This window comes from Euprymna scolopes, chromosome 13, assembly GCF_053919585.1.
Source record: "Euprymna scolopes isolate OS-2025 chromosome 13, ASM5391958v1, whole genome shotgun sequence".
In the NCBI taxonomy this organism is placed as follows: domain Eukaryota; kingdom Metazoa; phylum Mollusca; class Cephalopoda; order Sepiida; family Sepiolidae; genus Euprymna; species Euprymna scolopes.
In genome coordinates, this window is record NC_136494.1 from 98544713 (window position 1) to 98570822 (window position 26110).

Sequence of the window (26110 nt, forward strand, 5' to 3'; positions counted from 1 at the left end):
TCGGAAAAATTGAAACATTTTGTGGTATCAGCATAAGAATCGGGAAAATTTGAATCTAATTTCCGATTCCAAAAATTTTTCTTGACACAAAACAACAACAACAAAAAATTGAAACAAACAGATGTATTTATTTGTTAGACAAATAAAAATTTAAACAAATAAAAATTTAAACAAACAGATGTATTTATTTGTTAGACAGAAAAAATTGAAACAAACGTATTTATTTATCTAACAAATAAATACATAATGAAAAGCTCATAATTTTTTCAAAATCTTTGATAAAATACATAAAAGGAAATTGTTGAATAAAAAAAATAAATTACATTCAAAGATACCCTGCCTCTCCCCCCAAATAGGAATAGATTTGAGTATTTGTTTCTGTAATTAACATATATGTGTATATCTAGAGAGAGAACAAGGTATTATATTTCTTTTAAATTTATATATTAATGTATTTGTTTTATTTTTACCCAAAAGTTGATTTCAGAAAAAAAAATTGAGTAAAGTCCATTAGAAATGGTAGTATAATTGTTTTCTAGTATTGAATCAGCCTACCAAATTACATTTTGCCAGGATGTACAAAATTGTGTCTTTTATATATCATTACAGACATAGACAGACAGACGTGCTTTTTAAACGCCATCTTCAATTTGTAGTGTTTGGTACAAATGTAGATCTCACATTACCATAAAACCACTTAAACAAATGGGACGTTTTTTTTTTTGTTTTTGCTTTTTTGTTGTAAAAAGAAAAGTTTTTTTTTTTTTTCTAACCATAAATATTTATATCTCCATAGTGAGAAAAAAAACGACCCCACATTTCCTTTTATATATCACTGGCATGGCTACCAGCCTTTTTCCCTAACAAGCAAAATAGAATAGGTTAAAAAGTGTATATAACATCTTTATTTTAAAATTGCTTTTTCTTTAACTCTCTCTATCTGTCTATTTATTTATTCATTTTTTTTTGCTTTTTCTTCTCCTTCTCTCACACTCTACACAAGCCCATTCCTGTTTCTTGAAAACAATAGTAAATATGTAAGAAATTTACCTGAACTTTTTCAGTTTTTAAATTATTGCTCCCAAGTAACGCTGAGTTTCTACCCCCCTTCCTTAAATATATAATGAAATCTATATTTGTTTTAATGTATTGCCGGGCAACACTGTGTCAACATATACCACTACCAGTTACTAAACGTAATACTGTATTATTGCTGTTATTACTCCGGGGCAACACTGGGTATCATGTGTAGTGTACAACACGAAGACAAAATGCATTGAAGTTCTCATATCATTTCCTTCGATGCAACACATGCCCTCAACTCTCACTGGCCAGATTTTATTTCCACACATCATCACACTGTGTACATGTCTGATATCTTCCCGTGATTAACAGTGGTGATGCTCTGCTGCTTAGTAATACAAAAGTTCATTCATCTTATTTCATCCACTCTTAATTTTTGCAATCACTCTGTTCCATTCTATGTTTCAGTTGTATCACTAAGGCAACAAAATTTCTCAACGTCCTCAATAACTTTGTAAACAAATAGTCTGTAAACGATTCTATTTGACCCATAGATGGGGGAAGGGTCATTAGTTCTCTCTCACCGGAAGAACTATGACACCAGGGTCAGAAAATGAGATTGAGAAGTCAGCCCCCCCCCCTCCTCTGAGAAAAGGGTAGTCTGACCTGCAAAAAGTGCCTGTGCATTTCTTTGTAAGGGCATCTCGGCGATTAGCAATAAACTAACCCTTTCTCAAAGAGGGAAAGCTAGGCCTGGGAGGATGGACCTCCTAGAACTGCACAGAACCAACATTACACCACAATCAACAGGAACCAGATCATTTACAGAAATGGTTTAATCCCTGTTGAATTTGGGGGTCTGAGGATAAAAATAGGTGGGATTGTGACTATTGACTATTATTCTAGGTCAGAGTGAATCTGGGAGTAATTATCACTCAAGGGATTATTTTACACTTTCCACAGTGGTGCTGGTGTATTTGATCTATATTAAGTTCCTGCCTTGTAAAACTTGAGAATACATCATATTATTTTAGACAGTGTCAGCCTAAGAAATGTACCTTTTTCTGAAATTACGTTGCACTTTTCCAAAGAAAATACAAACAAGAAATAATTTCATAAATAAATATATTACAAAACTAAAAAATTTATTTTAAATGAACAATTTAACAAATATCATTAGTTAAATATAACTTTGATACAACTGTGAAATGTGCAATAATTAGGGCTATGACAACAGCATATTCTTTTCATTATTTTGACTCTCGAGTATATATCAGTTAATATCTTATATGTTTTTATATAGAGTGATGTGGTTCTCGATTGATTAACTGTGTCGGATATATACTCGAGAGTCAAAACAATGATAAGAATATTCTATTGTCATAGACCTAGTAATAACATATTAAAAGTATTGCGTTGTTTGTGATCGTATTGTTGTTGCCACACAAATTCATTTAAATGGGTTGACAATGTTGAGGATGAGAAATCATGCACGGTTTTGAATCTGCTTCTGCAGATCATCCGCAAATTTATTTATGAAACGCATTTCTTGTTTGTTTGGATTTTCTTTGATAATTTTAGATGATGGGTACATTTCTTCGGTTGACACCGTTTAAAATAGTATCACAGGATCTCAAATTTTACATGGCAGAGATTTGGTATAATGAAAAGAGAGAAGAACGGTTTTAAATGCATTAAAATTAACCAACCACCTTTTTCCCCATTGCACCATGTGCTCAAGATCAGAAGAGTGAGACTCAGAAAGATCTTGGTCATTGCTAGTCTTTGAAGTGTTGCCATAGATTGTGGTGTCATCTGCATAAATGTTTATGAATGATCTAGGAATGTGATTTGGGAGATCATTGATGAAGATCAAGAAGAGAGTCGGGTTCAGGATGGAACCCCGAGGGATGCCAGCATTGATATTATGAACTTCTGATTTCTGCTCATCAACGACTACTCCTATAAGCTTATCAAAAGGAGAGGATTTAATAATAACTGGAAATATTGTGAATAAACCTTTATGCCTTGGATATGTCAAGAGCTATTGGTTTATTCACTAATCCTGTGTGATATTACAATTAACACAGCTGTAGATCTAGCAGGATGAAAACCATATTGCATGTCACTGAAGAGGTTATTTTGGCTGAGGTGATTGATTGTACTGTAGTGATTGTATTGTGCTGGAAGGAAACTTCACATGCCTTCTTACCGTGACTTAGTCCACAATACATTGTAATCTACATTGCATTGTAGAAAATCTACTGTTAATTTTATAACATTATCTGTTAATAATGGCTTCACTTAAAGTTTAAAATGCAAAAATCAAGTATCATTGTTCAGTTGTGCTCTAAATAGAAACATTCATTTCGAACACGTTCCTGTCTTATCAAAAAACCAACTGTTGATTTTATGAAATTAAAAAAAAAATAAACACCTGAATTAAAGTTAAATGTACAAAAGTCAAGTATCATGGTTCAATTGTGCTCTAAAAAAGAAACATTCATTTCGAACGTGCCCCTGTCTTATAAAAGCATCTTACAGTTGATATTATAGGCTGGACCTTTCTGCTTGTGCGGTTATAAAACTTCTCAAATATACTTGTGATGTTAGGTTGTATAAAAGTGTTAACTTTTGTCAAAATCGGACTTCCTTCTTTAATAGGATTTTTTGTATCAATTATCGATTTTCGATACTTATCAGATGCATTCTGATACAAAACCCATGTAAGAACACTCCCAGACACATCAAGTACCTTCGTGTGAAATTAAAAAGAAATTGGCCCAGCCATTTCTGAGTCTATAGGGAATGAATTTACACACGTGCACATGAAGTTCCTTTTATATCTCTACTAGTATATAAAAGGAACTTTGTGTGTTAGTGTGTCTGTGAGTTCGTTCCGTATGGACTCAAAAATGGCTGGTTCGATTTTTATGAAATTTCACATGAAAGTACTTCATGTGCTTGACAGTGTTCTTAGATAGGTTTTGTGTCAGAGTGTCATCGCTATGTATCGGTAATCAAAATAATCTGATGGAAAAAGGAACAGGCGATTTTGACCAAAGTCAACATTTTACACAGCCTCACATCACAAGTGCATTTGAGAAGTTTTATTATCACGCAAGCCGAAAGGCCCAACATATAAAATCAACAGTAGATTCTTTGATATGGCAGGGGCGTGTTCAAAATAAATGTTTCCGTTTAAAGCACAATTTCACTATGATACTTGACTTGCATTTTAAACTTTAATGCAAGCCATTGTATATAAAAGTAATTTTATAAAATCAACAGTTGGTTCTCTGCAGTGCAATGTACACTACAATGTATTGTGAACTTAGTCACTGCGAGAGGCATATGAAGCTTCTTCCAGATGCATCATGGTGGGTACCCAAATTAGAGTAAATAATCAATTTAATTGAAAAATGGCCGATTTCATCGATTTCGATGACAATGAAAATATGGGAAAGTGAAACATTCGTTGATCATCATTAAATCCCAGGCAAAGTCGGGTCACCTTGCTAGCAATAATATATATATATATATATATATATATATATATATATATATATATATATATATATATTAGTGCTAGCAAGGTGACCCGACTTTGCCTATAGAGAGAGAGAGAGAGAGAGAGAGAGAGAGAGAGAGAGAGAGAGAGAGATTAAAAAAAAAATCAAGTTAGCTTTTTCTTAAACTAGCTATCATATCAGAAGAAATTTTTTTCAATTAATAAAAGAAAAACTATCAATAATAATTTTTTTTTTTTAACATTTATTTTTACATTTTTATCCCAAACAAAGCACAGTGCAATTTTGAGGTAGGAGGCTACTATCGGGGACATGAGTTGCAGGGACATTATGAAGGGAGACAAGCAGCAATATGTCTGTTCACATTACATTTGAACTTCTGCATGTCAGTACAGTTGAGAAAGCAGAATCCTGGAAGGGAGTCCCAAAGTCTGGCAGTTCTTAGGAAGAAACTATTGGAGTAGAAGGTTTTCTTACACCTAGGGATTTCTACTGTATAGAGGTGGGATTTAGCTGGTTGTCGGGTTTGTCGAGGGTATTTACGTCGAGGGAGTACAAGTGCTTGTAGTTCGTCAGAGCAATTATAATAATTTGTGTGTCTTCATTCTATTTATTAGATTTACAAAAGTATTTCAATTATTACGTAAAGGTAAAAAAGTTGAGAAAGCGGTTGCTTCAAACAGTCTTTTTCAGAATCCCAAAGTTAAAACGTTTAAAGAACACATTTAAAACCAAAAGTTGTTCATTGGAATGAAATGAGTTATCTAATTTATCTTCTTTCTCATTAAACTCTATTACTAGAAAATGTTGTCTGAACTCTCCTTGCCCCCACCCCAACATCAATTTAACTTCTAAACAATCCCACCCCAAACAACCACTGCAATGTATCCTGTTGTAGCCATCCTCCAACCTTGTATATCTGCAACCATTGCAATGGAAGAATGACATATCAAATTACATCCTTGCTTATTTTTACTTATCATGACATATACTTATTTTGTTGCTACGACCCCCCCCCCCTCCCGCCAACTATTCTTATTTCTTGCAATAAGTGGTTGGGGTTGGAAGCATTGGTTATTTAGGGCATGTCGTGCATTTTATTTTATTTATATTTGATTGATGTGTCAGATGCTGATATTCTCCTTATTGCTGTTTATTATTATTATTACTATTATTATTATTATTATTATTATTATTATTATTATTATTATTATTATTATTATTATCATTATTATTATTGGCTCACATGGAGCTTTCACACAAGTCAAGAAGCGATCTGATTGAAAACCTGTGGTGTTCTCTGTAAGCTGAGTGACAACAAGTCTCCCTAGACGTCCAGCTCTCTCCACCTCCTTTAATAGCATTTGCAAATGAATTTGCGTCATCGCAACAGCCTCTTACCATTGATTTCTCGCTGGCAGTGGCCATTGGTTTATACTGGAATTTGAGTGGCACTAAGCCTCACCAAGGTCCCAGTTCTCTTCGCGCTTGTCCAGCCGAGGTCTGGCCAGTGCTCTCTCCTCCGTCTTTTAGCCTTCCTTGACCTTTCTTGGCTCTTTGGTATCACTTTTCTATTGGGAGGAACGGTGATGAGACAATGAGGGGGGTGCATGATGGGGGTGTAGAACTTGTAGATATGCAGCTTTGGTGTTCTTCATTCCCTGTAACGCTTCTACGTTATATTGTCTTGTATTATTCTCCGCATTCAAGGGTTTTCCTTAATATTTCATTATTGTTAGTCGTATTTTTGCAGCTATTCCCCTGATTCCAATTTCTACCATTCTTTTTTTCGAAGTTTTTCGGAATTGTTCCTAGTGCTCCTACTATTATCGGTACTATTTTGATTTTCTTCATCATTCAAATCCCTTTTAACTCTCTGGCTAGCTCTGTGTATTTGCTTTGTTTCTCCTTTTCTTTCATGCTCAACCTGTGGTCAGCTAGGACAGCAAAGTCTACGATTTAACAAGATTTTTCTTTCATATTAATTATTACAACATCTGATCTTGCTTAGATGGGTTTGTCCGTCTGTATGTCCATGTCCCATAGGATTTTGTGGTTCTTGTTTTTGAGTGCTGTTGCGGGTTTATGCTTGTACTATTTGTCTGTATGCTCAAAATACAGTCGTTTGCACAATTCCCAGTGTACCACCCTCCCAACTTGGTCATGACTGTTTTTGTATTCCTTTTGGGCCAGTTTGCTGCATTCACTTACTATATGGTTTATCGTTTTGTCTCTTTGTCCACAGAGTCTGCATTTGCTGTTTTCTTGTGTTTTATCGATCCTTGCTTTGATATGGTTGGTTCTTATTGAGTTATCTTGTGCTGCAGTTATTAGAGATTCAGTTTCTCGGTTTATGTGTCCTTTTCACATCCATGTCCAGGTGTTTTTGTTATTCTTATCTTTTGTCATTCTTATGAATCTTCTGTGGACTTGTTTCTCTTCCCATTTCTCTTTTCTCGTTTTGTCATTTGTCTCTCTGTTTTCTGTTTTGTTGTTTTTTTTTTCAGTGTCTCTCGCTGCCATAATTATCCTTTCAGTGTTTTGCATTATGTATTTTTCTAGTTCTTTTTTTGTGTCCTTCACACAGTTTTCTATACAGATCAGTTCTCTCCCGCCGTCTTTCCTTTTCATGTAGAGTCTGTCAATATCGTCCTTTGGGTGTAGTGCATTATGCATGGTCATGAGTTTCCTGGTTTTCTGGTCGAGCTGTCTCAGTTCTTCTTTTGTCTACCCTATAAACGGTCCAGAGTATCTTACTAGTGATACTGCCCATGTATTTATACCTTTTATTAGGTTTCTGCTATATAATTTTGTTTCCAGGAGTTTTCTTGTTCTAAGGTATTCCTGTTCAATTTTTTCTTTCATTTCTGTTGCTCTGATGGTGTCTTCTTCCAGAATTCCCAAGTATTTATAGTATTCTTGTTCCCCTAGTGCCCTCATTTCTGTTTGGTTGGATAGTTCCATGCCTTCTGTCGTTTCCAGTTTTCCCTTTCTTATAATTAGTAGTGCACACTTTTCCATTCCAAATTCCATTTGTATATCTTGGCTGAAGATCCTGGTAGTGTTATTTAGTGTCTCTAGCTCCTTTTTGGTCCTTGCAAAAAAGTTTCAAATCGTCCATGTACATCAGGTGGTTCATTTTTTCCTCTGTATTGGAGAACTTGTATCTGGCTTGGCACTTTCTCAGAATACTGTCATGGCTATGATGAACAGTAATGATGATAGTGAGGCTCCTTGGAAGATGCCTCTTGTATGTTAATTTTTGTTACGTGTTGTCCATCAGCTGTCAATTCCAGTCTCCATGTTTTCATTGCATTTTCTATTATGTTCGTGATCCCGCTTAGTATTTTATACATTTTTAGGCATTCTATTATCCATGCTTGGGGGATCCTGTCGTACACTTTTTTGTAGTTGATCAATGATCCATGCCATGGCTAAATTCTTTCACCTCCTTTTTATCTCCTTTAGGATCTTTTGATCTATATATAGCAGGTCATTTGTTCCTCTTTTTCCTTTTTAGCATCCTTTCTGCTCCTCGGGGATGAGGCCACGGTTATTCAGGGAGTGGTAGATTTGTTCCCTCAGTTGTGCTGTCAGTATCTTCCACATAGTGGGTAGCACGTGATTGGCCTATAGTTGCTAGGGACGGTTCCTTTCTCCATATCCTTCTGTAGCAGTGTGGTTCTACCTTTTGTCATCCAGTCTGACACGCTTGCTTCTTGTATACATCTTCTCAGGTTTTGAGCTAGCCTTTCGTGTTAGGTTGTGAATTTTTTGAACCAGTATGCATGTGCCCCGTAGTGCCCTGGTGCTCTCCAGTTTGCCATTTTTCCTATGGTTTTCTTTAGAGTTTCCTTGTTGATTTCATTCACTGTTCCTTCTTGTATTTGTTGTAACTCTTCTTTCATGTCTTTCAGCCATTCGGCATTTCTATTGCGATCTCGTTGCTCTTCCCATATTTTACTCCAGTAGAGTTTTGTTTCTGTTGGATTTGGTTGTTCTGTTTTTGTTTTTCCTCCGTTCACATTTTGGTAGAATCATTATTTTCTACTTAGATCTCTCCTCACATTCCTATAGGTGGATTTTGTGTTGGCTCGTTGGTCTGTTACACAAACATTTTTCTTTCGAAATTCCACTTTTTGCAAAGAACAAAAGCACAAAGTGAATTTTCAAGCACCAGTCAAATTCTTCAACTTGTTTTTTCTTCTTAACGAAAGCAACATAACTTTTCTGTTTTATAATTGTTACACACTTGTGTTTCAATAAATATTTGCTATTGTCCACAGCAAGTTTTTCTTGTTTTTGGGGTTGTTGACAGAATCAACCACTTACCTAAGTTCTTGAATAGATTGTGTCAATATCTGAAAGTTCTGTTGATCCTTTAAACACCGTGTAGATGTAGAACGATTGACAGCTACCATTCATGAAGTCTTCGAAGTCTTCGAGCATCGGACCACAATGCTAAAATAATGATTTATGTTTTTTTCTAGAGTGAAAGCAATACCCATTAGTACATATTAATATTAGCTCATACTGGTTATTATTGTTATAAAAATATGGAAATTTAATAAAATAATAAGTGGCTTATTTCCATTAAAAACATATGTAGGAGCAGATAACTTAAGTTACTTTCAACTTCAGAACATCAATAACGGATCTGGAATTTACAAACTTAGAAATAAAAGATAGATTTCAAGGGCTGAAATAGCTATTAAAATTCTCCTCTACATCTCAAATAATGAGTTAGTAAAGAAGTTGCGAACATAATTTTCCTCTCCCCAATTGACCATTTAGTACAGGTTTATAGCACATCATTCTTCTGGTCTCTTGGTCTTACTGGATTTCAGGACAAGAAATTATCTAGTCTGATGGGATATCGAGCTTCATGCTATTACTTCAAGTAACATCACCTGGAGAAGATGCACCATCTAATAACCTGTCTGTTTAAATCTATGTATGTATGTACGTATATCTGCCTAAAACTTTCGACAGAGGTGATGGATTTTCACAAGATATCATTTTGAAGCTCGACCCTTCGGATGACAAATATCGAAAAATTGGCCCAAACCATTAATTCCTTCACCCTCAACTGAGCAGTTTTCCACATGGAGTGTGGATTTTTTCGCTAACATATTTTGAAGGTCATTCAAACCCCGTGTTCACGACGTTGCTTAAAAGGCGTTATTTCGACTCTCCCCCATAACGTCACAACTACAGTAGGCACATCGGTAAAACAGTTTGTTTGTTTCGCCTCTTTTTCCTCTGGCGCGTTATGGGCACGAGCCCACTTACTGCTATTATTCTTTTTTTTTTCTTTTTTTTTGCGCTCGCAATTTTCCTTCTTTTTTTTTTTGCTCAACCAACACCTTTACATACACCTCCACTTTCTTTTCCGCTTTTGCGTCATGGGTTCGAGCCTGCCTCTGCCTACTATAAATTTTTTTTTTTGTTTAACACACACCTCCAAACATCCGGGCAACGTTGGGCACCCAGGCTAGTTCCTCATAAAAGCTAGTGAGTTGGCCATACCGAAATCTTACTTGTACTGTGAATACTATGTGATTTTAAATATTTAGTCAGGGTTTACTTGTAGAGAAAAGTATCCTTACGCTAGGTTCTCCTGACAAACCCTTAAAGAAACCTTAGATACTCAAGGATAGTGTCTAGTAGACATTTAAGTTCTTAGCTAATATGTGTTTAGTATTGTCCCCACCCCCAAAATGTGATAAATCATAATTTTAATAGAAAAATTGTTTAGAAATAATGCCAAAACCCATTTAATTATAGATAATTAACGACCATAAAGTATGAAATTTTCTATTTATGTTGGATTGTGTTTGAATTGAGTTAAAAAAAAAGAACAATTTTCATTGGTCTGTCATGATTAAGTTTAAGAGTATTTTTGTAGCTAAATGCACAGATAAATTGGATGCATCTTAAGAATAGTTGCACTTTTTTTTTTTCTTTTTTTTGTTTTGTTTTATTTTTCTGACCTAAAATTGCACGGATGCATAAAAAGACAAATTTTGCTTGAGAGCATGAAGCGGGACAAGAGTCTTACTGTGTTTGCTAACTCACTTTACAAATGAATGAGCTTTTACAAGAGTAAATCACTAAATTATTTGCATCTGCTTACATGTGTATGTTATTATCTCATCCCATCCTTTGCTCTTTCATGTGTGTGTGTGTGTGTGTGTGTGTGTGTGTTACTCTGGTATATAGTTATAGGATATAAGTACATCAGATTCTCAGAAATTTCTACCTTTCTTTAAACTTTGGATTTGAAATAATGGCTTTTAGCTTGCTGAACTTGAATGCTGACAGTTATGGCAGGGATTGTCAAACTTTTTTTTAAGCCAGCTTTATGTTTCAGCTTTATGCGCCCAGGTGCAAAATTAAAATTGTCACGTGATGCCTATTAAAAATATCTGTAAATTCTTTATTGATGAAAATAAAAATAGAATGATTATGTTTATGACAAGATTGATGTTCTAATGAAATGAATAGAATTTTCTTTTCGTTATATAATATTTAATTAAAAAAAAAACAAAATGATATTGATTATCTTTTCTTATTTGTAATGCAATCTCCAAAATGAAAGCATCTTTTTTTTTCTCTTATGTTCTGTTTATCTGAAGAAGGTATTTAATACACCGAAACGTCATATGAAAAAAAAAATTCTAATAGGTGCAACATCACAAGTTTGACTACGAAGTTCCTAAGCTTGAAAAAATGCATTTGTAAGTTACACTGAACGAACCATTGTAAATGTAACACCTAAAATGTGAATAGTAATCCACTTAATGCACAGATTTTCTAGTTTCAACTGTTAATTTCTTACTAAATTCTAGTTAAACTCTTAACACCCTGTTCAACATTTCAAAGATTCAATTCTATATAGAATTAACAAAAATATGACTAAAAACTATTTTCTGCCATTTGAAAGTACATAATGCCTTTATTTTTGAACAGATTGCTATTAAACTTGGTATGATAGGTTGACAAAAACTTTGTTCTTTAATATGAGTTTGTCATTTACACTAAAAATATCATCAAACATTATTTGTGTTCATTTATTGAGATTGTTGGACTGACTTCCTCATCTTGGTTGTTATAGTCACAACGTTTCGGCCGTTTTGCCCTCCGGCCTTCATCAGGTGTTTTGTCCTAGTGACATATGGCCGAGTGGTCCTAGACGTTGTATCAAAGTTTACAGTTACCCAAAGGTGCTGAGTTCAATCCTGAACGAAGGCAGTGAAAAGTAACATTCAAAACAGAGAATCAGCAACTATGTCCCAGAGTCTAGCTGGAGTCCGAACACGGTACCCCTGTAATAATAATAAAGGGTTGGGTTTGAGACTCCTAACAAACGGTTCCCCAATTCGATACAAAACACATACTTTGGAAGAAAGTTTGAGAAACTGAAATAAATATTAATGCCCGGATGTAAATCTCGCAAGAACTGGTGAGAGTTACTTCCCTTCCATTCGAAACTTTTAAACGAAGGGTTAATATTTCATGCATTGTCAGGCAGATTATCAAAACATAAACATAACTTCCGGTCAATGTAGTTCTGATCAATGTAGTATGGGATGGTACAAGGTAAAACAATATTCTAATTTTCAAATCCTCTGCCAAAATAAACTGCCATCTGATGTAGCAGAATTGTTACAATTTAGCATATAAACACTATAAACAGCATTTCACTACCCCCTCCCCGGATATACGTCACCTTGTTTGATATAAGGGTCCAACTTGCACCAAGCAACCTCTAGCATTTTCACATTTGATTGACACTTGAGGTGATAGGTCATCATATGTAAATCTCAACAAGCACTGAAAAGCAGGCATTGGGTTCAGCAAAGAGTTATTAGAGCTTTCTGTTTAGCCTCTTATCAAAATATGAAACCTATTTATGTAACTCAGTTTCCATGAGGAATGGAAAAGGAGATTTATAAAAATAAGTCTCTACTGTCCTTATCTTGACTGAATACGGCATAATGACATTTACACACCAGTTCTCATCATATCACCAAAGTTAAGCACCGTTAAGCCTGGTCAGGCTCAGATGGGTGACCATTTGGGAATACCAAGTAGTGTATATGGGAGGACAGTAATACCTCCCCGCAAAGATTTTTTTGTAAAACTAATGTTATCTCTTTTGACCGAGATATACATGTGACTTTTTCAATTCCTCTGCCAAAATAAACGTGTGAATTTAATATTCCCTAGAAAATTTCCGGAGATGGAAGTCAGCTCAGCCAGCTCACAGTGAATGCTGTACCAGGTTATTTTAAGTGTTACAAGACTTTCATAAAGTTTTGGCTACTCTACTCTTCAGCTTTCTTTAGGTGAATTTTGTTATAAGTAGTCGATAACTTTGAAATTTTGAACAAAATAAATATTTTCAGAATTAACATTTTTTTAAAAATAAAATTAGGATCTTTTAAAAATACTTATGCCTGCTACTTGCTTCCCTGACTGTACTGATATGCAGAAGTTTAAATGTAATGTAAACTGTCGTTAATCTTTCCTAGACATGGTCCCAAATACTAACCCCTTACATCAATGTGGTGATATGCCTTGTTACTGGTGAACGTGAGTAAAAAAAAAAAAAGTGGAAAAGAATACAGAGATATAATAATATAGAGTAGATTTATTCCGATAGATACAATAATAGACGTCTGTGTCATGTATCAACAATTGGTAACTGAGTTGGAAAATAAACCGCTAAGAATTTCCAGCTCGCAGCTCCAAGCGACCACTACCAGTTTTGCACTCCTTAAAATTATGTGAACCACAGTCACGTGGTCAAGCCACATCACAACACATTTTTACTATTTATTAAAAAGTTTAATAGATAACAATAAAATTCCATTTATCAGCATTAAATTCACATTATTAGTGAGAATTTTTATACTGTTACATATTAACAATTCTATGTAAGTGGCGGTTAAGTTAACTAGTGTCAGTTTTGACATTGACGTCTAGACTGGGTTTAACCAGTGTTGAGAACGTCTTTTGGTGGAACAGGCTGTTTTGGTACAGTCACCTTCAGTGCAGGAATAAGTGTGTGGCCTAGGAAAATTGAGAGCATCGTTATCCCTGGCTCCTATCCTTGAGACTGCCAATGGAAAAGATGAACCGACTTTATCAATGAGGATTTGAAGAGTACTGATCTCAAATGTGAACCACCAATGGATCGAGAGTGGTGACAAATCAACTTTGGACCTGGTTGACATGACAGAACTTCCAACCCTCAGACACAGTAAAGAAAGGGAAGTAAAACAATGAGTAAGTTCTTGGCAATCGCGCTGGTTCTTAGCCTTTGTTCCGACAGATACTGCAAGCAAAGACCATATGTGGGGGCAACCCCACATATAAGACCTTGCTCAATGTAGGGGAAACCCTTCATACTAATTGTCACTATCCAGATCCCCATTTCCCCTTCACTCCTCACTTTAAAATTCGGCCTTGTGCCTAATTTGCTCAGTGGGGGAACAAATAAATACCTCAAAGTGTAGTATCTGTTCCGACAGATACTGCAAGGAAAGACCATATGGGGGGGGCAACCCCACATATAAGACCTTAGTCAATGTAGGGGCAACCCTTCATACCAATTGTCACTATACAGCTCCCCTTTTCCCCGGGGAGCTAGTCCCCATTTCCCCTTCACTCCTCACATTAAAAATCGGCCTTGTGCCTAATTTGCTCGGTGGGGGAGCAAATAAACAACCAAGTATCTAGCGTAATAATTTGTGTTCTTTAATGAGCTGGGTGATCGAAGTTCCATCCTTGATTTATACCAAAGACTCAAAAAATTGTACTCTATGCTTCCCTCATTTAAAAATTTTGATTGAAAGGGAAATAGCTCTTACCAGTCTTTGTGAGATTTACATCCGGGTACTGATATTTATTTCAGTATCTCAAACTTTCTTCCAAAATATATGATTTTGATGATAACACAAATGTTTGATGATATTACTTTTAGTGCAAATGACAAACTCATATTAAGGACAAAGTTTTTTCAGCTCTTCCATCAAGTTTCATAGCAATTTGTTCAGAAATGTACTTTATTCAGTATTATGTACTTGTAAATAGCAGAAAATTGTTTAATGATCAAGGATAAGTGGAGCAATCCAAAAAATGAAGCGGTTATTTATCTAGTTTTATATACTATCAGGTCTCTACGTTGCGAGTAAAACGGTCCCATTTGCAAGTGATTTTTCAAAGTGGCGATTAGAAATAATAAAGCGCTTATCTTTTGGCGATTGTATTTCTTTCACTGATAATCTTCCAAAGCTCACTACTGACTGAAAAATATCTTTTCATTTTTTTTTTTAGTAAAACGAACAAAGTTAAATTATTTAAACAATAAAAGTTTAATAGAAAAATATACTCATTTTTTTTAACGAAGGATGTTTAAAAAATATATGAAGAAATAAGAATGTTTATACCTTCAAGTATCAGCATAAAATTCATTGTATATTTAGAATTACACTTTAAAAAAAACAACACGCACACAAATATTTATGATGTACATACTCGTTACAGAACGAAGATGTCATATTCTAAAAATCATGTGGGTTTGGCTAGTAACTTTTCTATTTGGCTAGTAAACGAAAATATTTAGTTGTCAAAGGTCAACTAAAGATAAATTTGTCCATAGAGCCCTGACTATGTTCATTTCTGTGGGTGGCTTCGAGGATAGTAGTCAGGAATGAGAGTATTGTCATCCCTGGCTCCTATCTAGGAAGTAAAACTGACGCAAGTAAGTAAAGCACATTTTGTGCATCTCACGATAATCTTAATCTGCAAACAGAATTGTTTCCAAAGATGGATGACGTAATGTTGAAGCAGGAGGCAGCAGGACAAACTGTACACAAAACAGTTGAATGATGATGCATTACGTCACATTTTCAAGCTGAGAGGTACAAAAATTTTCAAATCAGTCTCTCCCTGGAAAGCATGTGAATGAGACACTGACAAAAATATAGGCATCTCTATAATCTAAGTGGAATGTTACTTAGATGTTTTCTGTCCGTATGTGTCACTCATTTTAGTGAAGTTAGAAAGTTAAAAATTAAATAATTAACTAAGGAAACATTAGTCTCTTTCTCCTGAGCCCTTTCTATCCAAATAAAACTTAATGACCGTCTGCTTGCGTTCTCTTTCTTCATGAAAAAAAAAAAGGTTATTTCTATTGTAAAAGTTAGACAAAATAGCAATGATGAAAAGAAGCAGAAAGTGTGTAAAAGACCGGAATGTATAAACACTGCACACATTTGTATAAAGAACGTCTTTTATTTTGTTATCGAAAATGTTAAAATAGGGCATGGAAAATTTTCTTGGTTAAAAATTTCTCGTGTTTAGATATGATTATGAAAAAAAAAAAAATGAAGGGTCATGTAATTGGGTGTGAAAATAAAAGGCAACAATATTATAGCATATCTTAATATGAAGGTACACACGTTTGAATATCCCACTTCTGGCTCTGAACGAGTAACGCCAATCATGTTACTCTCTTTGATCCTCTTTTGACACAACACTCAAGGCGATGTAACATTCCTTCAGCATTGCCCTTGAGGAGCCTTCAGTATCTCAATAATAAACACTTAGTAATTAATCAAAGTTAAATCCTATGTAACATCTCTCACACTGATTAAATACACTGCTGATCAAAAATTTAAGACCACTTAAAATCTTTAAAAAGAAACCTTTTCTTTAAGGATAGATTTTAAACTCTTCCCACTTAAGGTTATTAATACTACAATCTAAAAGGTTATGGAAACAAAAAGGTACATTCAAAACATTTTATTTAAAAATTTGCATAAACTAGGCGTTTTACACATGATCAAAATTATAAGGCCAAGGATATAAATTGTTAGATTTATGGTAATTCTAATGTTTTTAGTTCAGTTAGAGATTAGCAATCAATGTGTAAAGGTGTTACCATACCTAAAGCAAGAAAACTAACCGAAGTTGAGTGCTCTCGAATTCTAGGATTCCATCAGCAAGGTTTGTCACAGCGAGCAATAGCAGCTAAGGTAAATCACAGTAAAACTGTTATTTGCAACTTTCTAAAGAACACTGAGAAATATGGAAAAGCAATATCCTTTGGTAGCCTCCCACCCCTCAATTTCTCCTGCATTGAGTAGGAGAATCAGACGGGTTGTTATGAATGACAGAGGACTTTCTTCTAGTCAAATTAAGGCGGTTACAGATGCTGATTGCAATCCAATAACCATCAGACGACACTTACAACAAAAAGGCATAGTAAATAAAAAGCATAAACAAATTCCTTGATTGCTTCCATGTCACAAAGTGGACCGCTTAAGATTTGTACGTGAATACCAAACCTGGGTTGTTGAGAAGTGGGAGAAAGTCCTGTTTTCTGATGAGAAAAAAATCAATTTAGACACTCCTGATTGCTTCCAGCAATATTGGCATGACAAAATCATGCCCTTTGAAATTTTTCCACACGTCATAGTGGTGGAGGGTCTGTAATGGTATGGAGTGCCTTTTCTTACAGAGGAACGATGGAGCTCCAGGTGGTGCATGGTCGTCAGACAGCAGCTGGTTATGTTAGCATGCTACAAAAAGCGTTTTTGATGATAGGGGGTCATCGTTTGTGTGGGGACGAATAGTTATTCCAACAGGATACTGCTACAATCCACACTGCAACACAAACCCTGAGCTTTCTACAAGAAAATGGAGTTCATCTCTTGGGATATCCTGCATGCTCACCAGACTTGAACCCAATTGAAAATGTTTGGGGATGGATGACAAAAGAGGTTTATCGAAATGGCAAACAATATTCAACAAAAAATGAACTTTATGAAGCCATCTTCAGAAACTGAAGCAGGTTCCCCCGCACCTTAATGGGAACCCTTATTTCTAGCATGCCACAAAGAATTTTTGAAGTCATCAAAAGCAGTGGAGATAGAACTCATTATTAAGTTTGATTGTTGAATGTTTTCATACACTTTTCATACACTTTTTGTACAATTTAATAGAATTTTTGTCTCTGGTCTTATAATTTTGATCATGTGTAAAAAGCCTAATTTAATAAAACTGTAATTTTTAAAAATAAATCTTTGGAATGTAGCTTTTTGTTTCCATAACCTTTTAGATTGTAGTATTGGTAACCTTAAGTCGAAAGAGTTTAAAATCTATTCTTAAAAAAAAGTTTTTTTTTTTTTTTCTTTTTAAAAGATTTTTAAGTGTTCTTAAATTTTTGATCAGCAGTGTATTATTCTTAACCATTTTTCTTGTCCATCACTAGGTTTGTGAAAAATATTAAATAATTCGAGCCCCCCCCCTGTCTTTCCAAGCTTATAACTACTTGAAAAATGTAATTCAAACCCTAATTTTTTTAAATTAAAGGAGCAAGGACCAAGGTTTCATTTAAAAAACAAACAAACAATGTGATTTAAAAACAAAAAGGTTTTAAACTTCGGACTTTACAGGTAAATTTCTAAAGAACACTACTTTTTTTTGTTTTAAATTTGAATATATTATTTATTGGTCTTTTATCTTCAATTTGTGATATATAAAACTTTGGTGAGTAAATTAATTATTTACTTTTTAATAAACATTTCAAAATGGGGTGGGGGCATGAATTAAAAAAAAACGTTTGTCTAAAATATTATATTCGGTTTATTGGAAAGAGCATAAAATTTCACATTGACCCTGAAGATATCGTAAAAATAGAATCAATAGAAAAATTTTGATAGACTTTTAAAGTTCAAAAATTGAAAAATACTGAACTCGTAAAATTGAATTAATTTCATTACTGTTTTTTAAAAAATAAAAAAAATAATATTTCTATTACTTTTTATACAACTTTAATAGTTTATTTGGGAAGTATAATCCATAAAGAAAATAAACAACCCACTTTTAAAAGAGAAATTACGAGTTTTTTTATATTTTATTTGCAGTTTCGTGTTAGGGGTGTCAAAAATTTCCACAAAAATTCTGATACACCTAGTCCATCACTCTGGCCATTTACTACTTCTACATATTCACATTTACTGAAGTGGACGTTGGTTGTTTGTTTCTTTTTATATCCATAAGGATAGACGATTATCCTATTTCCATAACGATATAATATGTATGATCCCTTGGAATATTTCTCATCTTTGGAACATGTGACTATGGAACTGCTTCCCTGTAGACTACAAAATGGTCGTCTTTGAGTCCAATGTTAACAAATATTTGTCAAGCAGTCCTCTTCAATAATCAGATTTTGTCCATTACATTCATCATTCAGCTAACACTCATTAATCCTTATCCATGAGTGGTTTTTGAATTCGGTAAGGCATTGGTATTAAAAAGGGAGACTTTTTGTTTTTGAATTTTTGAGATAAGGATTGATAATTTGAATTATTCGGACTATTGTTCTCATCTTGGGTGTCATATTCACATTGTTTTGGCTTATTTAACCTTTGACATTTTGCACGCTAAAAGTTTAAAAAAATGCATCTGACAAAGGTCGGAGGTTACATTAGTTGAAATGTTGTGAATATAATAACCATGATGAAAATAGTAGTCTGAATAATCCAAAGAGTTTTTGTTATTTATAAATCTGCCTTGCGGCATTAATTAATTTTAAGAAAGAAATACGTATATAATAGCTGTAGTACCAATCTCTTCAGCAACAGCTCGAAAAGATACCCATCAAGATCTCATTATGTGCAAACCTAAATTGTTATATTCAGATGCCATTTATTCTGGTATCCCATTATTACATAAGCCTTGCTCTTGTTTTATTTCCACTTCTACCATGTGCAACCATTATCCCCCCCCCAATCCTCTCTGTCATTCTTTTTATTTCCAACCAAATTGTTTCCTTTTGTGATGAAGTTGAGTTAGACTGAGTTTTGGGCATCACAACAGGGGCGAGATCATGAATTGTTTTTCCATATTTTAGCCTTCTCTGTTGTCTCCTTCCTTGTTATTTAATCGACTACTCCCACGACCCCCCCCTCCCACACACACACCTCCATCCTTCTCTTGCTCTGCTTGAATTACTTTCATATTGTTGCCATAGAAACTATTAAATTGCACATCAATGCCGACAAGAACTAATCAACACGGTTGAGCACGTACATGATTTCAAGACAGATTAAGACGTTTTCTTTTTAAACGTGTTCAAGCTTATTCAGAAGAGACTCGGTCTGTCTGTCTATATATTTGTTTGTCTGTCATACTCCTATTTGAAATACCATTTTCATCAGTAAGTCTATCGACTAAATAGACACATATTATTTTAAATGCGTCCAAGGTTCTGTCTGTTGATCTATATGTCACACTTAAATTTGAAATATAATTTTTATGTGTCCAGATCCATCCGTTGGTTTATTAAGCTTGAGTTTAAAAATCGCATTTCATCGCAAAATGAGCAGATTAATGGATGCATCTTATTTAAGGAATACATCCAAACATCCCCATAAGAGGTTCTGGCTGTATGTAGGTTTGTCTCTTTTTACTTCTCCCCTCCATGAGGGCAGAGTTAGACACATGGTCGGTTTTTAATGTGGAGAACATCTAGCTCCCTAAAAAGGATCATTCTGAATTGGGGCAAAAATAATTTCTCTTTCACTGACCAAGGATAGAAAAGACAAAGTGTGGTATAGGAACAGATATTACACTTGATCTTTTTTGACTGTTACTTAGATTATTACTTTTTTTTTTTTTTACATGGAGTTCACCACTTATCAAGGCCCAATGGCCACTCAGGGATAAGGGTTATTGTGTGTACAGTAATCAAAGGGATAGTGTAGCAATAGTATTGGAGAATTGGTAAGGTGTCATTACTTAGGGGGGGCGGTTCATCAGGAATTTGTTTGTGTTGGACTTGAAGACATCCAGGTTGAAGTCGGGAGGGAAACAGGAAAGCGGAACAGAGTTCCACAGGCGTGCAGTTCTAAGAAAGAAGCTTTGTTCATGGTATCTACGTTTTGATTTAGGCACAGATAGGGAGTGGGGAAAATTATTGACAGTGGTTTCAGCTAGTTGGGTGTTTTTTGAGAAAGATTGGCGAGGGGGGACCAGAGAATGGAGCTCAGACGAGCACCTGCCATGGAATTAACGATAGAACAATGACAGGCTCGCTACGTCTCTTCTGTGGGAAAGAGGTTGCAGGGTAGAGAAAAGGGCATCCCCCACCAAGCCACGGAGTCTATTTTGTACTCCGTCAAGGCAGGATAGGCTGTTTTTTGCAGCCCCCGCCCAGATGTGGCAGCAGTACTCCATCTTTGGACGTACTTGGCTCTTATATAGATAGCAGTTTATTCATTGTACTACATTAACCCGTGGTGCAATGGATAAAGTGCTAACTAAAATCAGATAAGACACATTTGAAGAAAGTTGCTACGCAGGTGAAAACATGTTAGAATAACATCTGCAATGAAAATGATGGCTTGAATGATCGCGAGGAGGAAGGATAGAGGTAAAAAGATAATTTTTTTTATCAATTTTTACTTGTGATTATTTTAAAAACACCACTGAAACTAGATCAAACAGTCGGTCTGTTTTCTTTTTCTTTTTGTTATATTGAAATTGAATTGAGCAGAGAGAGAGAGAGAGAGAGAGAGAGAGAGAGAGAGAGAGAGAGAGAGAGAGAGAGAGACGATGTTACACACACTTTTTTAATTGTTCTATTTTCTATGAGTCTATCAGTCCGGATAATGCCAGGTAGCTATGTTATTATTTAATAAATCAATCTTTGCGTATATTTTTCTTAAATGGAAGTGGTTCAGGGATTGTTATCTTTTTCATTCCATTCATAATGTTCAATTATTCCAATTCACTAATATTTTGAAAGACATCTTTCACTCTTTTCATTTTGTGTGTCCTTTCCTCATTTTCATATCAATTACAAATTCCGGCTCTTGTGTCAAAATAATATCCCAGGAGATGTTTGTAATTACCCTTAAAACACTATGCATGGCTGACGTTGGAAACCAGTTGCTAAAAATCCCTTATCAAATCTATAATTGGTAAGGCGAAACTCTGGACATGGATCATTAGTTTCTCATTTTGGTATTGGTTACAGTTGTATGGAGAGGGGGGTGCAGTTAAGATCTAGTGTCTTGTTGCTTGTTTATGAGAAATGCATCAATAAAATAACTTAATTTGTTTGCATTTCAATTTCTTCTTCATGATGATGATAATGATGTCTGTTATTTAAATGCTGGGAGTGTCTCTAGAGTGGGATGAGGGGGCAACACCAGGTAACGTTTTATGTCTGCTCTCCATATCACTAACACCAAGCTTCGGGACAAGATCAAAGTGTAGTATCTGTTCTTCAGATGCTGCACTTCAATTTCTTGTTCTCTGTCAGTGGAGGAGAAATCCTTCACGGCTGAGACAATTTTTATTTTTGTTCCTTTTCTCCACGTTAAAAAACAACCCTGGTGTCTAACTCTGTCCCGTGGGGAGGCATTGTAAATTGGAACACCAAGCTTCTGATCCCACCAATACCGAGCTTCTGGTGGAGCTCAGCTTTTCAATCAAATAGCTTTTTTAAAGGAAAAATTTTAAATTCAAGGCTAAGCCTGATGCAATAAAAATTGTTCCACTCCCACTAAAAAGAAGCTAAAACGTGATTCATGGTGAAAATAGCCAAAACAAAAATGTCAAGATATTCATGTCATTAAGTGGAAGTCATTTCCTGCCCCCCCCCCTTCCCAAAAATAAATTCTCAGAAACACATCATTATCTTTGATTTAACATATGCTTTACATGCTGGTTAGACAGCTTTTAGAAATTGATTTCTAAACTTATCTCTGGCCAGGTCTTTATTTATCCCTCTTTCTCCTCCATCCTCATCACTTTTTCCCCATGTTTTCATTGGCCTACCTCTACCAATTAACCCTGCTACCTCAACTGTTCTATATCTATTAACCAAATCCATTCTTTCACATGATCAGACTAACAGTCTCCTGTTTTGCACACGTTTCCCTATATTGCTCAGATTTATCTTCCTCCGAGGTCTTCAGATCTAAGCCTCACTTAAAGACATACATACTATATTCATAAATATAGAACCAGTGGTACATAACACGCCCTAGAGATTTAAAATTGATAATCTTTCACGAGCGAGACCTGTGGAAATTCCACAGCAGACTCTTTCATATGTAATATTTTGATGTTGGCATTCTGTGGATGTTCAGCGTAAATGGAGACACCCTGATATTATTGTGGGTCTTTTATTAAAACTGCAAAAGTATTTATCTAAGCTAACAGGGACACTTGGCATAGCCTGGTCGTAAAATACGCTGTTATATGATGTTTTAATTTATGCAGATTTTGTATATATTATTATGAAGTCAATTTTCTATTGATTCTTATATATTATAAAGTTGTGATTTCAAAAATATATTCATATGACTTGGGTACATTAGCTTGAATCGAAACTAAAACTTATGAAGAAAAAAAAAAAAAAAAAAAAAAAATATATATATATATATATATATATATATATATATATATATATATATAACTTGAGTTCTTTCAGCTATAGTTGAAACCAAAACCAAAACTTAGGAAGAATTCTTAGTAAAATTATTTATTAAAAAAATAGATGACTTGAGTGCCATCAGGTATAATCGAAACTGAAACCAAAACTTAGGAAGAATTCTTGCTAACATTATTTATGGTAAGAAATGGAAGGTCATAACAATTAAACGACAGTAACTCAGAAGAAAAAAATAACACACATGCTATCATATTGATATATAGATACTTCATTTTTCATGTGAAATGCAAAACAAACATTAAAGTTGGGCAGCATCGGGCTGGGACTGCAAGTACTATATATTATTCATAGCATTTTTATTTTAAAGAATACGAAGATAATTTAAGTTTTTGTTTTGTTTCTTTTTTGCTTATTGTATTTTCATAAACCAAAATTTAAAGCAACGTTTGGCTTAATATCATTCAGACAACCTAAGAACTGATTCGCTAAAGTATGATCTATAAAAATTAATTGTACATTACAAACACTTTAGATACAATCAAGAGAAAAGAAAAACTACTGCTATGATTACAGATACAGGCTTCCATACACTACATTTTAGCCTTATAGTATAGACGAACTTCAGCATTTAGTATGGATATATGTAAGCATTTCGCTTAATATTCTTTCACAATTAACGTCTGGTAAACGGTTTCATAAACAAATGGACTACTATTATTCCTGATATTCATCAATGACCCTCCGATAATATTAAGTCCGAGATGGGTATATTTGCTGATGATACAACACTCTCTAACATGCATGAGGGAAGAACGGATGTACACAAATCCAAGATGATGGCTGAATCCTTAGAAAATGACCTCCAGACTGTAGCGGAATGGGGACGTAAATGGATGCTAACATTTAATGCTAGTAAGACTAAGTTGTTCTCCTTTAACAATTACAAGAAGCCTTTCAAACCACCGATATCCAAAACAAATAACTCCCTACCTGAGAATTCTTTCTTCAAACTTCTCGGCTTAACGTTCGCAGGAAATATGAACTGGAACAAATATATTGAGGACATTGCGAAGGCTGCTGTGAGGAAGGTGGACTCCCTCTATCATGCTAAAAAACTGCTCACACCTGAGAGTATCCTGCACCTCTACAAGGCCACCATGCGCCCATGCATGGTGTATTGTTGCCACATCTGGGCTAGTGCATTACCACTAGTCTCTCCCTCTTGGAAAGAGTCCAGAAAAGGATCTGCAATCTAATAGATCCCACTTTGTCAACTAGGCTCCAACCTCTGTCCCATCGCTGCACTGTTGCATCCCTGTGCCTGTTCTACAAGTATTTTAATAGAATGTGCTCTGATGAACTCATTGCACTTGTGCTCCCTTGAAGTACATATCCCGACAAACCTGCTTAGCAACAAAATCACACCCCTTCACTGTTGAGGTCCTTAAATGTTAAAGTATTTTACTCTAATAGCTTTTTCCCTAGAATGGCTAGACTTTGGAATTCTCTTCCAGCTACCTGTTTCCCAAACTGTACTGATATGCAGAAGTTCAAATGCAACGTAAACCAATAACTTAATCTTTTATAGGCATGGTCTCAATTAATTGCCCCTTACGTCCAAGTGGCGATGTGCTTTGTTTGGGGTGAAGGTGAGTTAAAAAAAAGAAAAAAAGGTTCGTATCAACTATTACCCATTAAGCAGTTCATAATACTTGCCTTCTCACCATCAGATTTTAATTATTGACAGAAATCACTTTTGAGCTTGTTAATCTCTCGATGATAATGGCGACACATTTGCTGATAACAAAACAAACATTTAAAAGTTAAATTCTGATTTTCTTTCAGATAAAAAGATCACAACTATTGATACAGCCACTCTACACTGTATAACCACTTTTTAATAATATCTGCAGTTATTGTTGGTAATTACATTGCACCGGATCCTGATCTTATACTGTTTCCACATAATGTACCATTCTTTATTTGCTATTTTGGCAATTTACAGAAATATAAAAACCAAAAACTTAGCACTATATAGCTACAATGGAAAAACATATGCTCATGATAATCAGTCAAAGTCATTAGATAACGTTTGTCGATGTATTCTAACAAATGCTTCTAAATTTAAAGAAGTTATGACCAAAGGATTTGATTCTTTTCAAAGATCAACTTAAAATGAAAAAAATAAGTATCCTTAATCTCCCTCAGTACATTAGGATTCCTTTCATTTAGAGATTCTCTATTTAACACAGATTCTAGCAGCTTACTCATGACGCACAGGAAACTTATTGGTCTGCATTGAGAGGAAGATGAGCGGTCAGCTGAGTTTTTAAATACGGAACATACTGATAGCATACTGATGAGGTTTTCCAAAGTGTTGAGAAGCATTTCTCCTTAAGACAACACTTAAAAAGCTTTGTAAGTATGGGGGCTAGTTCTGGTTAAAGCCTTTTCAGCACTATAATAGGAATGCCATCAGGGCCAGTTGCTTAATGGAACTGAGGTTTTTGATAAGCTTGGCAACATCACGCACAGATATTTGTAGATCGCATAGCTTGTTTTCAGACACAGGAGGAAATACGGGTGGTTGACAGCTCTGATCGTAATGGGTACAATTAGCTGCAAAGTTTTTGGCAAAGAGTTTGGCTTTGTTTGATGCTGACGAGATTACTTTAGGTTAATTGATGATGGTTGGGATAGAATACACACGTCTATTCAGGACCCTATTTGTTATTTGCCAAAATTGGTGGGAACCAAGCTGCTGCTCAGCTACTTTGGACTTGACAGACTGGCATACAGCTCTCTTGCATTCTTTCTTACTCTTTTACGGTGATTGTTGGCAGTCCTGAAGGTTGCTTTAGTCTCAGTACATCTATTACAAGCAATGGAAATAGAATCAAGTCGTCTTTTCTAGTGCGACAATTTTATCGTTCCATCTTGTAGACAGACTCAGTGTTGCCCAGGATTAGATGAGTAACCCTATGTCCTAATCCACCTAGCTCATAACATATTATTACTTTTTGTTTTTGTTTTTTTATTTTATTTTTTATAACATTCAATTTTTATGCTGGGT

At 34.9% G+C, this 26110-nt stretch overlaps 1 protein-coding gene across 6 annotated transcripts in view; it reads left to right on the forward strand.

Annotated features, from left to right (window-relative positions):
- LOC145292105 (LIM and senescent cell antigen-like-containing domain protein 1) overlaps nt 1-26110 on the forward strand; it is a 314593-nt gene that overhangs the window by 52106 nt on the left and 236377 nt on the right. The gene's annotated exons all lie outside the window — the stretch shown is intronic.